This window comes from Magnolia sinica, chromosome 18, assembly GCF_029962835.1.
Source record: "Magnolia sinica isolate HGM2019 chromosome 18, MsV1, whole genome shotgun sequence".
NCBI lineage: Eukaryota > Viridiplantae > Streptophyta > Magnoliopsida > Magnoliales > Magnoliaceae > Magnolia > Magnolia sinica.
Genome location: NC_080590.1, coordinates 4,164,037 through 4,179,184, shown reverse-complemented (window position 1 = coordinate 4,179,184; position 15,148 = coordinate 4,164,037). Strand labels below are relative to the sequence as shown.

General features: G+C 37.7%; 1 long non-coding RNA gene across 1 annotated transcript; it reads right to left on the bottom strand.

Annotated features, from left to right (window-relative positions):
• Nucleotides 1–14,079: 14,079 nt before the first annotated feature.
• On the bottom strand, nucleotides 14,080–14,652 carry LOC131233105 (uncharacterized). Its single transcript, XR_009165093.1, has 3 exons — nucleotides 14,583–14,652; nucleotides 14,397–14,470; nucleotides 14,080–14,261 (listed from the first exon to the last, which is right to left on the bottom strand). It is a non-coding gene; the product is annotated as an uncharacterized LOC131233105 (long non-coding RNA).
• Between the last annotated feature and the right edge of the window lie 496 nt (nucleotides 14,653–15,148).

Here is a 15,148-nt window from a genome sequence, read left to right as displayed (position 1 = left end):
AAATATTCTGAACAAACACCATATGAACTATGGAAGAATCATGTTCCTAGTTATAAATATATTAAAGTGTGGGGGTGTCTTGCTAAAGTAGGATTACCTGAAATTAAGAAAAGAAAGTTAGGTCCTAAAACGACCGACTGTGTATTTATAGGTTACGCACAAAATAGTGCGGCCTATAGGTTTTTAGTTTTAAAAACTAAGGATAATATTCTAGATCCTAATACAATTATAGAAGCTAGGAATGCAGAGTTCTTTGAGAACGTATTCCCTATGAAATCTAAATCTATAAGAATAGAAGAAGTCAATGAATCAAATATTGCATCTACTAGTAAAAATGCATACGAGAAAGTAGTAGAAGAAATACAACCAAGAAAAAGTACTAGGGTTAGAAGAGAAACTAACCTAGGAGATGATTTTTTCACTTTCTTAGTAGAAGATGATCCTGCAACCTATATAGAAGCAATTAACTCTCCAGATGCAACCTTTTGGAAGGAAGCAATAAATGATGAGTTAGAATCTATTATATCTAATAACACTTGAGAAATTGTAGACCTACCACCTGGAAATAAACCAATAGGTTGTAAATGAGTGTTTAGAAATAAACTAAAACCAGATGGGACTATTGATAAGTTTAAGCCTAGGTTGGTAGCGAAAGGCTTTAAACAAAAAGAAGGAATAGATTACTTTGATACTTACTCTCCTGTAACTAGAATTACAACTATTAGGGTCTTAATAGCAATAGCCTCCATATATAAACTGGTGGTACACCAGATGGACGTAAAGACAGCTTTCCTAAATGGAGACTTAGAAGAAGAAATATATATGGAACAACCTGAGGGTTATAAGATATCAGGAAAAGAAAATAAAGTATGTAGACTAATTAAATCATTATATGGTTTAAAACAGGCTCCTAAACAATGGCATGAAAAATTTGATGGTGTTTTAAAATCAAATGGTTATCATATAAATGATGTAGATAGATGTGTATATAGTAAAATTTCTGGAAATGATTATGTTATTATATGCCTTTATGTTGATGACATGCTTATTTTTGGAACTAATATTAAATTAGTTAATACAACTAAGAAATTCTTGTCATCTAAGTTTGATATGAAAGACTTGGGAGAGGCTAGTGTAATCTTGGGTATTGAAGTAACCAGAAAAAATGGTGTTATTATATTATCTCAATCTCATTACATTGAGAAGATATTGAGAAAGTTTAACCATTTTGACTGTTTACCTGTCAATACTCCTTATGATTATAGTGTGACTCTCATGAAGAATACAGAAAATAGTATGTCTCAATTGGAGTATTCCAGAATAATTGGTAGCCTTATGTATCTAACAAACTGTACTAGACCAGACATAGCTTTTGCAGTAGGAAGGCTAAGTAAATATACACATAACCCTGGAAAAGAGCATTGAAATGCTTTGTCTAGGATTTTGAGATACCTAAAAGGCAGTATAGCCTATGGTTTACATTATAATGGTTTTCCTGCTATATTAGAAGGATACAGTGATGCTAACTGGATTAGTGATTCAGATGAGACAAAATCCACGAGTGGATATGTCTTCACTTTAGGTGGAGGAGCAGTCTCTTGGAAGTCTACCAAGCAGACATGTATCGCTCGGTCTACTATGGAATCCGAGTTTATTGCCTTAGAAAAGGCTGGATCAGAAGCCGAGTGGCTTAGAAATCTCTTAGCTGATATACCATTGTGGCCAAAGCCTGTATCGGCCGTATCTATTCATTGTGACTGTCAAGCAGCTATAGCGAAAGCAAAGAGTAAAATATATAATAGAAAGAGCAGGCATATTAGACTCAGACACAACATAGTGAAACATATGTTGCGTGATGAAGTCATATCTATTAACTTTGTGAGGTCAGAAAAGAATCTAGCAGATCCTCTGACTAAAGGACTATCTAAAAGGTTAGTCAATGATACATCGAAGGGAATGGGGCTGAGCCTAATATATGAGCTGCCAGTGTCGGCAACCCAACCTATACAAGTGGAGATCCCATGAGATAGGTTCAATGGGTAAACAACAAGACACGAGGTAGACGATTGTACTGAGTTGTATGAGCCCCTTCTATGGTGTACAGTGCGAGCAGCAACGCAGAAGGATGAGTTGTTAGAACTCTTAATGAATCCATAGCCATATATTTGGTGGTGTATACAGTTGCTGCATACACTTGATGGAATTCACCTATATGGGTGTGGAGGTGGAGGCCGCTTCCTATGAGAATCTAGGCGAATTCTCTAGAGCACTCATGAAATCCAGGTAATGGTGTATGGCCGAAACGCACCGAACCGCAGAATCACTTGCAGAGGAAGAGTTGTGTGAGTGGCATGTACTTGCGATCTACATTAAAAGGATTCAGGTTCAAGACTATGGTGTCACCTGATTCCTGTAGACCTGTCTTGCTTACTCTAATGTCGGTTCAAGTCTATGATGACACCGGCACCATTGCACAACTATTACGCTTTAATCCGAAAAGGTTTATTTTAAAACATGTGGGGGATTGTTGTATTTTATTTTAAAATAGCATTAAAATTTAAATTTTTAAATTTTTGGTAATTTCCCTCCAATTTTGAAAAGTTGTAGTATTTTTGTGTTGTAGGTTTTGTCCCACATCGGATTTGAAAAGGTAAACTATCTTGTATATAAGATAGTATTTTTGCTTAGGGCTTGAGCCCCTTTCAGGAGGCATGTGAATTTGGTCCTGTGGGGGGGCTATGCCAATAGCTCTAATCTATGCCAATGACCACACGCGCGCGCGCGCGCCGAGCCGAGCCGTGCCGTGCCGAGCCGAGCCGAGTCCGAGTCCGAGTCCGAGTCCGTGTCCGTGTCCGTGTGCGCGTGCGCGTGCGCGACGCGACGCAACGGGACGGGACGGGCTGGGCTGGGCTGGGCGTGGGTGCGGGTGTGTATACTCGCGTGGGTGTGTGTATGGGTACTCGCAGGACTATATGTGTAAGAGTGTACTCACACTTGCGCCTTTTCGTTTTAAACCAGAGAGATGCGTCCCTTCCGGTTGGTCGCACCTGTTGGGTTTAAACCCAACGGACCTAACCTTTTGTAAAGGGTGCTTATGCACCACTTCGGAGTCTATATAAAAACTATCGATTCCAGTTTTAATACACGAAAAATTCTTCTCTTATAAAACGCTCTCTGATATTCGGTTTTAAGCAATTTTCTACTGAGTTCATCGCTGAGTCAACTCAGCACTTTCGGATTAAACTGCAAATGGTTCGAGCCCGTGTACAGTGAGTGCACCGCTGGGACCGGGTCATAGTCGTTGTATCCTGGAGGTCGATTGCTCTGGGAACCTGTTGCACTTGGGACGCTGTCCAAGGGGAGCAAATTCGATTTCAAGCCGAGTGACTCAGTCACACCTCGACTCATTCAATAAGTTCTTCTTTCTCAAAATTTATTTTCCTTTTTTGGTTCTCGATTTTTAGTAGTCTATTTAATTCAACTAAATATTCCAACAGATGAGGCATTCTTAATTATTTTATAAGCTCCTTCATGTATCATCCGTCTCTCTTTCAGAGCAGGGACTTCCACTTCGTGAATGTAAGAAGACCTTACCTTCTTGGTTCCTTAAGACAACTGAGCCAGGCAGTATATTGCACCGATTATAATATGCTGAAATGAGGCAACCTCCCACTCTAACAATACTACCCCATTCAAACTTTGATGACAATACTATTACATCAATCTTTATGTAATAGCGCACCCACGGTCGACTAACTCGCCATGATTAATTATTATGACTTTCTAGATGGTCTGACCTGGCTTTGGACTGGGGTTGGATGTTTTAGGCTGAATGGATCAATTATCGGGCTAGGCTGGGCTCAAGTCATTTTAGGTTGACCTAACCTAACTTTGTTCGTACGTCTTGTATGCTAATATTTTATTCAAATATTTTGGTTAGGCAACCTATGCATCTTGAATGTATATTGTTGATTTTGTTCGTCCAGCCTTTCTATTTCTCTGTGCATGTGTGACCTATTTCATCAATCGGGGAAACATTTAAGTGGGAAGTAGGGATTCTAAGATTTTCGGGCCAGGCTTTGTAGGTTTGGGCCTACACCAGACAAAATTTTCTGGGTTGGGCTTGGGCTTGTTGTGCTAGATCCATTATGGGACCTTAAGTGCAGGCCAGGCCCGGCTTAAACCTGGCCTATTAAGACTCACTGACTAGACCGTTATTCTTTTATCTCGGCCTTAACTTGCCTCAAAAGCGCCCCTGCCGGTTGACATGACGGCCCACTCGACCCACTGCTACCCCTAATCATGCAACCCCTCAATTGTGTTCTATGCAAGGGGTATCTAAAGTTAAGCCTATGCCTGACCAACATAGACTGGGGTCCGAAAGCTCGTGTGTGGCCCAGCCCATAAACCATCGTCTCCATGATATGGGTGTTAAGTGGTCCAAAATTAGGGAATACAAAGGTGAGCTACATTGGTACTATGAATCGTGATTATGGACCATTGTTTTTTTTTTTTTTTTGGTCCCTCGCCACCTATATAGCATTCAAGTGGCCTCTTTGATGAACGGACAAGATGAAAGAGCCCAAGAATAGACAATTTACAGACTGCACACACACGTTGGCAAGCATGCCATCAAGAAGGCTGATAATTCTCCGATTTATTGTCTCATCTCCAGGATCAGGTTGATCTCTTCATTAGATAAGCCATATCGGGCACAAATGGACGGCTAAACTGACAAGCAAGCACCTTAAACATGTTGACTGATGGTGGATGTGGAAACCTTCCAGATTGGAAGATCCCAACCGTTTATTTGCCGGACTACTTTAATGTGTATGTGGATCATTGCGGTATTATCTCATTAATTGTTGCTGATGCAGAAATCTAGTTAACCCCTAGTGGACGTTTGAGTGTCTATTCACGAAGAAGACAAAGGTGGAGACCCCGAGTGTAGTAGAAAACCCTCTAATGCCAAAGTCAGATAGGCAAGTTAGGTCTAGTAGAACGTATAGTTTTTTGGTGTGGTTTGTGCGTACCTTTCACCATTGGAGATACTCTTATTTATAGCTGAAAGGTCTGGTAGTGTAGATGATAATCTCCTTATTAAGTGCATATTGTAGAGGGAATCGTATCCTGATCGTATTGCGGTTACCTTCCGAGATCTTCGGCAAAGATCTTGGTGCCGTGGCTATCTTCTGAGATCTTCGGCAAAGATTTCGAACATATTTCTTCAATAAGATCTGAGAGATCGGAATCAAAAGAAACATTTACTAGGAGGCCGAGGTCGAGCATCCGAGGTGGCCTACATAGCCGTCCCAATGATTAGTTTGCCGACTTGGATTCTCTAGTAAGCCGTGATCAAATTTTTCCTTAACATTGAACAGATCACTGACCTGCCAATATACCTTTGGACGTCGTATCCGAGCACTAAGACCGAGCTCCCTTCTTTGATAGAAATAAGACGAAATTTGGGATGACCCTCATCTTCATTTTATTGTACGATGCATGGGACGTGGAGGAGTTCGACCTCGAGCTCGGCGTCACACAATAAATTACAACATAATACAATTTTTAAACATTAAGGAGCTCATTGGTCATGATTGGCGTTGGCTGATCACGCAACGAGTACAAATGTTTGAGTTGACCTCTTCCCCTTGCCTAGTGTATTTTTACCCATTGCAATTTTTTAGGCCCTCGCTCAAAAACATTAATATAGTTTGCTGCACCACACAACTCATAATACGTGTGGCCCATCAGATGGATCCTATCGTGGGTGGGTAATTCCTCAAAAATATTCCAAAGTGGAAGTTGTGGCCGTTTAAACTTTGGCCTAGTTTAATACTCTTAACAAAGTATGATGGATGAGAGATAGGCACTTTAAAATTAACTAGAAATAACATACAAGATATATCTAAAATTAAACATTCCTAATTACGGTCCCAGGCTCTTATTGATGTGTGGAAATTTATTGGAAGGTCACTACACCAAAATCTCTCTTTAGGAACGGTTGAAAACCGTTCCTAAACCGTGGCTAATCACGAAAAAAATAGGTATGGCTGAAAACCGTGAACCGTCCTGTAGTAGGGCATCGCACAAAATTAGGGACGGTTGAAAACCGTCGCAATTTTTCAATTTCTAACCCAATTTTTAGTCTTTGGAAATGGTATTTGTTCTTATTTCAAAATGGTTTTAAACCCAAAAACCGTACAACTACGAGCAAAAGCCAATAAAATTGTAGTAGCACATTATATAATTTTAAGCACATGAGAAAAGCCTGCATCAATAATAAAGCCTATGCCAACAATTTTAGGAAATGAATTTCCATGCAATGGTTTGAAAATGATACAACGCATTAAACTTTTGCTGAAAAAACTGTCAAAAAGGTGCTAGGAAATGTATCTCCAAGGTGAAGGGAGCTTTTTCCATCATGAATTGCAAATGCAAATGAATGCAAATAAAAAAAGATGAGAGATTCTGCAAATCTTCCCATGTTTCTTCAAAAAACATATTCAAATCTGGAGGGTAGATGGAAAAAGCAGTCTCTTGTTAGAATAAAATATGCAAATTCCTGAACCAACAAACTGAAGCACAGATGTGGCATTTATACCTTTTGTAGATGGAGCACGACAAATGGTACAAATTTTAATGAGAAATATAGTGGAAATGTTTTCCTGAAAGTTGTTGATGCTGCAGTAGAATTGTGAGCCAAACATGACATTGTATCTGGATGAATTATAGAACCTGGAATGATGGAAGGATATTCCATCAAGTTGACAGAGCTGGGACACCTTCTCTTTGTTAAGTAAACAGAAAGAGCAGCAACATCTACAGGACCACCTCTACAGCTATCCCTTACAGCCTTGTATACAGGTTCCGCAGCTGGTCCTGTCTTTAAGATAAAATCTTGATATGATTTCAGCAAGCTTTCAGGTCGCATTACAAAGGCATAACCTGACATGAGAAAATTCTACAAATTACATAATTACTAAAATTGTTTTCACAATTGCAGTTTATTTAAAAATTGTATTAGTGGAGAACCCTTTTAACATGATCAAAGATATGGAAAAATAAGGAACACATTGTGGTTTCAATTAAATAAATTTTCACAAAGAAGAAACCATGTAGCAGCTTCTTGTATGACTTCAAGAACATATGAGTTACCTATCAGTTTTAAGTGAAACATTCAGAAAAATTTTGTACTCTGGACACAGGCAGAGGTTGCTTCAAATGTGGTGATCTGGATCATATCACCAAGGACTGTGCCGATAGCTTGACTACAAAGAAGCAAAATCCTAAATACAATTTTTTTTAGAGATATCCAAACAACTTTTCCATCTTGCATTTGTCCTAAAAATCAAGCACCAGTTACAACCATCAAGATATGCGTATATAACTACTTGGCATCAGTGCTAGATAGAAGAGTCAATCTTACCAAGAGGGTGATAAATAGTGGAAATAGCACAACATCAATTGGAGAAAAGAGACACACATGAACAGGTCCAGTCCAAAAAGAAGATTGAGCCCATGTGCGATGCCCAGAATCTGGTACAGTCAACATAAATAAGTATGTTAGAGATATCCAAAAACGGTTCCGTATTTCAGAGGTACTAGCCCATCTCTCCACTTTAACCTTTCCAGAAAGAGTCTGCAATGATGATTCTTGTGAGGAGAGAGAAGTGAATCACAACACGTGCCAACTTGGGCACAAGTGTGCTAGATCATGGCCATTCTTAAAGTGTGGCTGACTGCGAACATGCCCTCATAATAAGACCAATCCACTCATTGGGTGGGCATTCGTAAAAGGCATAGACAGTTAGAAATCAAGACTTACATTCAACTTAGACATGAAGACAACCTGATCCCTCGACCAGCCTAGATTTTGCAACAATGTATGTTACATCAAACCCCACCTCGAACATGGCCCGGATCCCACACAAGTGCCAACACGGCGATTAACCTCCTCAATCTCTCCTCATGCAAATGATCACTTCAGCAGTTCTCTTTTGGAAAAAGCTGATTCCTGGATTCTAAATTTAGATGGAACTGAACAAATACCATAGTCATGTCTGAAACAATCACTGATAACTCTGCTTGAACACCTAACAATGTGCACGTGGGCCTATTGTATTCCTCGCTGCATATCTTTTAGATCACAAGAAAGAAAACATGTTAATAATAAAATCAGCAGAGAAGTTGTGTATGTCTGTGTAATGAGAATCCAAAGAGACAATAAGGACAAGTAAATCAGCATCTAAACAAACTACAAAATACTATAATTGAAATTTTAACAACAAATTAACTATGCTCACAAGTGCCAAATTTTATCAGAATAAAAGGAGTGGCAGCAAAATTTTCTCATACATGACCACAACGATGACTTGTCATAAAAATAAAAAATAACGTGGTTTTTTTTCTGTGTTTTTCTATTTCTTTTTCTTTTTAAATTAGCTACATGTTCCAAGAGACCCACTACATCTGTTCACATATAATTGCAAAAGCATCAGTTTTATAACCATATTCTTGGATTGAAATAGAACTGTGTAGACTGTGGTGTCTTGTGACATCCAAGTAAATGAGGTGACAACTGTGAAATGAGAATAACTAAATCTGGTATACCACCAACAGGAAATAGTGATAATTGAGCCCACAAAAGTTTTGGATCAAGCTGATATTTGTGTGGTCCTTTCAAGTTGGATGGAAAATACACAACTGGGGACACTGTGGATGAACAATCCAAGCCATCTGATCGGACAATGCCTCTGGAACTCATCAGAGTCACTAAACTCAGCTTGACTCAACAAACATTCTAGGTGAGTCAAGTTTTAAGTTCTTACATTAAGTTTCGTAGACAAGCCTTTAAACCAATCTCCTACAAACCTGAAACCAAAAGTAGACTCATTTATCCATGGTCATTAAAACATCCAAATCCAACAATAATCTGAAGTGTGAGGAGAGAGCAGAATCATCCAATTGGAAAAAAAATCCACCAATGAAAAGCAAAACCCAATCAGTGGGTTGACTGTCAACAAATAAAAAAGAAGGAACAAGAAAAAAAGAGAAAAAGAACTTCTTTCGCAAGGAATCCCTGCATCCAAATATAAAACGAAAATTTAAAAAACAATAAGAAGAAGAAGATCAAAATCGTATTAAAACACCAATTTTTTTTTTTTTTTTTTAAAGGATTTTATTGGAAATCTCTGCATCCAAATCAAAAAGAAAAAATAACCCAATTGAAAAATCACCAAAAGATGAAAACCCCAATTCTGATAGAGCAATCCTATTGGATAGGTTAATTAGATGCCACACAAATGGTGGGGTGGGCCTCATGCCACACAAAGACTACATGGATGTTACACAAATGTTTTAGGCATGCTCATTTTATCTATGAATGCTTAGTTTTTGAATCTTCCTTGAAAAAGTGGTAAAACTTACAAGCATGGAGGACAAACTGCTATATTGCTGCCTAACTGGAGAGCTCGAACTGAGGTTGATTACTCAGCATGCAAAGCTGCAGGAAGAAAATTTTCCAGCCAAAAATTCATATGCATGTTAGATACTACACTGGTGATTGGATACATGTTGCCAAAAGAAAATGCATTGGTAAAAGAAGCAAAAAATCCAAGTGGCATGGACTATAGCTGCATGTTTTGTACAAATAGACTAGTAGAGGCAAGAGCAGAACTGACATCTAGGAGGAAAAACCACTGTCAGGTTAGAAAATTCTTGTTGTATGGAAGTGCATGCTACACATTCTCCCCTAGTGACTTTTGAACCTGGGCTTGAACCTTGTCTAACATCTCTCATATTTTAACTTTCAGAACTCCCATGCTGCAAATCTAAGCTACCAGAAGACTGTGGTCAAACTGTAAAAGACGGATCTGCAATTAGCTGATGGGCCAAATAAATCTCGATTGATGCCAATCTAACACCTTTATAACGTCCATGGTTCACCATGAATTGCTGGTGATCAGTTCTATTTAGATTCCCTAGGACCATTTGTTGGTGACTAGTTCTATTTAGATTGAAACACATTCCACTGCTCAAAACTCAATAGTCAAAATTTCTAACAACACAAATAACAAAAGCACGTACACATCATATTGATAGAAATATTGCTAATAATTTTTAGTTTTATGATTGATTTGAATGGGATTAATCAACAATTATTCATGGGATGCCTATAGAATTCAATTTGCTGATATCACTTTGCAAAATAAGTCCATTCAATTCAGGGCATTATTACTTTTTTTTTTTTTTTTGCAACTTCAATTTGTTCAACATGAATCCAACTTATCTAGTCCACAGTTACATGTTTCTTGTTTGAATCTTCCAAGCCTAACTACATCCCACCAAATGTGCTTATGTGCACGAATTGGAAACAGTCAGAATTTCTTGTTAGTTAGGACTTAGCAGCTCCAAACCAACAAGCAAATTCTGACGAATACAAGAGCGTGGAATTCACTTTCAGTTTGCTCAATTTACTCATTTGTTGCAAATGGGGTAAGCTAGTTGAGGGTTTTTATTTATTTTTTATTTTAAAGATTGGTAAACCAGTTGAGTATGGAGACCATGTTTAAGAAAGACTGTAATACTATAAATCGCACACACCAGAGTGCATTTGGATGCTCAATTGAATTGAAATCATTCAATTCAATGAAATTGAAATGACCGAATAACCCCTTTCCATCCACAAAGAAGATCCAGCCCCAAATAGCAATTCAGATTATTTCATGCCGAACTTAAACCACATGGAATTGCATTTAAAGGCTGGCCATCACAATGTATTGAAACAGTACACCTCCATTTTAGTCCTTTCCTCTATGTTTAACTGAATTTTCACAACCAACTGCAACTAAGCTTCCAAATTCACCCTCAAAATTCAAGAGAAGGATAAATAAGATCCAAATCAATGGCAAGATCACTACACCTGTAAATAGTTTGAATGCGGTTGGGACTCTCCTTCTCTGGGTAATTCAGAAGACATCTGCTTTCTTTGACATATAGAGCCCTGGATCGATGATAATAGGCTTCACCCTTTGAAATCTACAGGACCCAAAAACAAATCCAATTTCAATGCCCAACAAATTCGAAAGAAATAAATAATAATAATAAGTAAAGATTTGCATACTCCTTCCATCCGATGTCGCTCGTGTGATCAATGAAATTAAGATCCTGCGGTATAGACAAGAACATATACAACAGATCTGATTCAAAATAAGACACCCATCAAATCAAAATTCAAAATTCAAGATGACAAAGGAACAAATCAAGCCCTGACTCTAACCATCCTGTGTCACGAGGTTCGCCCTCGTAATCATCCTGACATTCCCAACCTTGACAAAGACCGGGTGGCCCATGACTTGCTGCCTATGAATATCAACACCCTTGTTGATATGTGTAGCCTCGACATACTATATAAATCAAATTATGCATGTTAGGATTAGTATCTTGGCCTGTAGATATGAATGCATGAGAATATATTTCACTACAAGAAAAAGGGACTTTAGCCTTGGTTCAAAATTGAGGCTAAAAAGGTTAAAAACTGAGGCTAAAGCCTTTAGCCTCAATTTTGCCTCAGTTATCCAAACCGAGGTTGAAACCCCCGTGGCTAAAGGCTTTAGCCTCAGTTTTAGCAACTGAGGCTAAAATGACTTCTATAGCCTCGGTTCTTCAAGTGAGGCTAAAAGACCATTTTAGCTTCAGTTTTCTCGAAATGAGGCTAAATCAAAATTTTAGCCTCCATTGTTTCCAATTGAGACTAAATCCAAATTTTAGCCTTAGTTGCCTCCAATTAAAGCTAAACCTATTTTTAACCTTGGTTCTCAACAACTGAGGCTAAAGCCTTTAGCCACGGGAATTTCAGCCTTGGTTCTCAACAACCGAGGCTAAATCCAAGCCTCGGTTACAAATTGAGACTAAAAATGTTCAATTTTTTAAAATATTTATTTAAATTACTAATCCATTCATTCAATCCACTCATGAAACAATCAATCATGAAAGTCATAATACCAACAAAATAGTTAACAACTCAATCAAACAATCAATCTCACTTGTTTACTATTTAAAGTTATCAAAACAAACTCAATCAAACTATTACACAACATTAGGTTCCACAAATAATACAAAGTCACAACGCAAGATTTGGGTATGACTTTTGCTTGGCTGATGAACAACTATAGCTTGTTCGGTTGTCTGAAAGCATCTGCAAAGAAGAAGAACTCGCCATTAGCAATAATTTTGTGTGTGACTATCCATGTGTCAAATGAACACAACTCCCCATGCTATCTTCCCTATTACAACCCGAGAAAGTGACTGAACCCAAAAACAAAAACAGAAATAACTCTGCTTTTCACTTGTTGGAACATCAGGTCAACGGAATCTTGGCAATGGTTAAGTGAGATGTGTGCAGGACCTTCTTGAACACATCTCACTCAAGTTTATTCAATGCACACGCCATGGTTCTTCACAAACTGTTTGATTAGGGACCTAATAGTTGGCACTTCAAATGTGCTAGGAAGGTATTTTTTTTTAGTCCATGTATAGTGGAGCATACCAGTTCAATTGTGCTTATAACCATCCAAATCTCAGAGGACATGTAATTTTATGGATACTTACAGCAGGAGAAAAAAAAGAAGATAGACTCTGACATCAAAGGAGAAGCTGGTTGCAAGCCACCACTGTTGGGCATAGTTCCAATCTTCCTGAGAGATATGTTCTAGTCACAGACTCTAAAACATTCAGAGGGAGTGGCTCTAGAAAAGGACAGAGCCATCTACCACTTTTTTTCTACTGATAAAGATAGACTATGACATACACACGCACACCTAGATTCTCTATGACTTATAAATTCCCAGATAAAACAATACATGCAAAAGTACCATCTAGTTAACTTGTATGACAGTAGACCACATCAATTGTAAAATCAAGTGAAAAAATAGCAAAAAATCGCTAGGGATGATTATATAAGCTCTCAAAACAATCTAATTCTTCAAGAAAGTTTAAACTACAAACATGGATCTTGTAAATTAATTTCAATGCCTGCACAGCTTCCCATAAAGCAATATGAAAACCCAAGGATAACAAACATATTGGGAATTCACGAATCTTGTATTACTGGATTGTCCTTCCATCTGCATTCATAATGCCAATCCAATAACCAAAATGAGAAATGGTATCCAAGATACAACATCCAACTTCGAAAAAGGAAAAGGAAAAATCTAAAACACTGCAATGCAAGCATAGTTTTCTTCAAAGCAAAACTACAATAAGGTTTGACATACAAACTTCAACTAAGATAATAAGATGCAACAGAGTGGAAATAAACAATCGCAACAATTTTCTGATTATAGATGCAGTTTTCTCTCAACATTGCTGCAATTGTCTTTGTTTCAAGTCCAACTTAAAATAAATGCAATTGCAACTTGGAACACATCATTCACTAAATAAAGTGGGAGTAATCCAATTTTGGATATCTTACTTGTTGGAATTTAATTTAAATCAACGGCACATCCGAATGTAGCTTAAGTTAAAAGCATGGTTGTAGAAACTGCTATAGCGGCCATTTCTTCAAAAACACCCATCTTATTAATGGTCATTAATGGAAGAAATTGGAATGGTTGATGTAAAACAGATATTGTAGATTTTGCCGACTTTTCTATGTTTTATTTTCTTCAAATTTAACTGTTATAACAGCCATAACTATCATTTAATGGTAAAGGCTTTTAAATTGGATGTCCAAAGAGATAATAAACAAATGAAGAAAAATGAACTCCGAAAAGGAAAATAATGCAATTGAGGCTTTGTTCCCATCAACATAAAATTCCTAGGACTTCTTTTGTTTAGTTATCTACAACTTCGTCTGAAACTGTGAAATATTCTAACTGATTTTAGGGTAGCATATGGTATTCTGGTTGGAATTCTGCTGATGGAACAAGCTTTTGAAACATAACCCCAACAAATTCAACTAAGACCATTTATCTACAAGAAACAGTTCACAGGAAAAAGGAAAACTGACAATTTATAACTACAAATGACAGAAAGGCAGTGATTTACTTACAAGAATCCAACAGCAATGTGGTTCTCATAGTTCAAACCATCAGACATTCCTAGATCTCCAAAGCGATCACCAAGAAGTAACACATCAGTTCTCTACTTCACTGAGGCATTGCCATTGTTTGGCTTGTCAGTATCTCCTAATTGGTGATGAAGTGCTGCAGCCATATCAAGAGCATGCTCATTTTTGTTCAGGACATGGATCGTCTTCCCTATCACCAAAATCAAATTGCAGAAAATACTTTGTTTAGAAATTAACAGAACAAGGTACCTTTAAAATAATAATAATAATAAGCGAACACGGTTACCTCAAACGTTATCCTGTCTAATGCCATTGCATTGCTCACTTCTTCAACATTTCTCATATCCACAAAAGCAAACTTCTTCTCGTGCTTGATGTACACATTAACCACAGCATTGCCTATAAAAGCAAATGCCTTAAATCAGTTCCCTTCTATATTGCATGACAAAAAGGTATGATCTCAAAATATGAACAGAAGAAAGAAACTGCAATACTAATACAATATTCCGACCAGGACCAGCACTGTTTCCTCCAATAGCAGACATAACACAGCTAAAAAATGTTGCAATTGTCTGTTACAAAACCAAGCCATATGTTGTCTGCACAGGATAATGGTTTTATTAGCAATAGCATGTCGAGAGGCAAGCAACTGCTATGGAGCAGAAAAATCAAGAAAACAGGAGCCTGCCCAATGTGTTTCCTGTTTTGTGACCCAATCCAAATGATAAGGTGGATTTGTATCATTGATTCCCCTGAAAAAATCCAAACAAATCCTAATTTCTTTCGAGAGATGTCTAAACAGGCCCTTGTTAAAGAGATCGAAACAGATTTGACCAACCCAAGTTGTAAATCCAGCAGAGAAAGCACGAATTAGTTGAAGTTTCAAAATAAACAAACATTTTCTGGCTTGTAATGTATAAATAGAAGTTAAAAAGAACTGTTAATTAGAATAGAAGTTCTAATTAAGCCTTCAAAATCAAGCCTCTGTGAGAATCAAACCTTTAATAACCTTTGGCTGAGAATCCATCTTGAAATAGAAGTAACAATCAACAAATTAATTTTCAAATCTATCAGGTG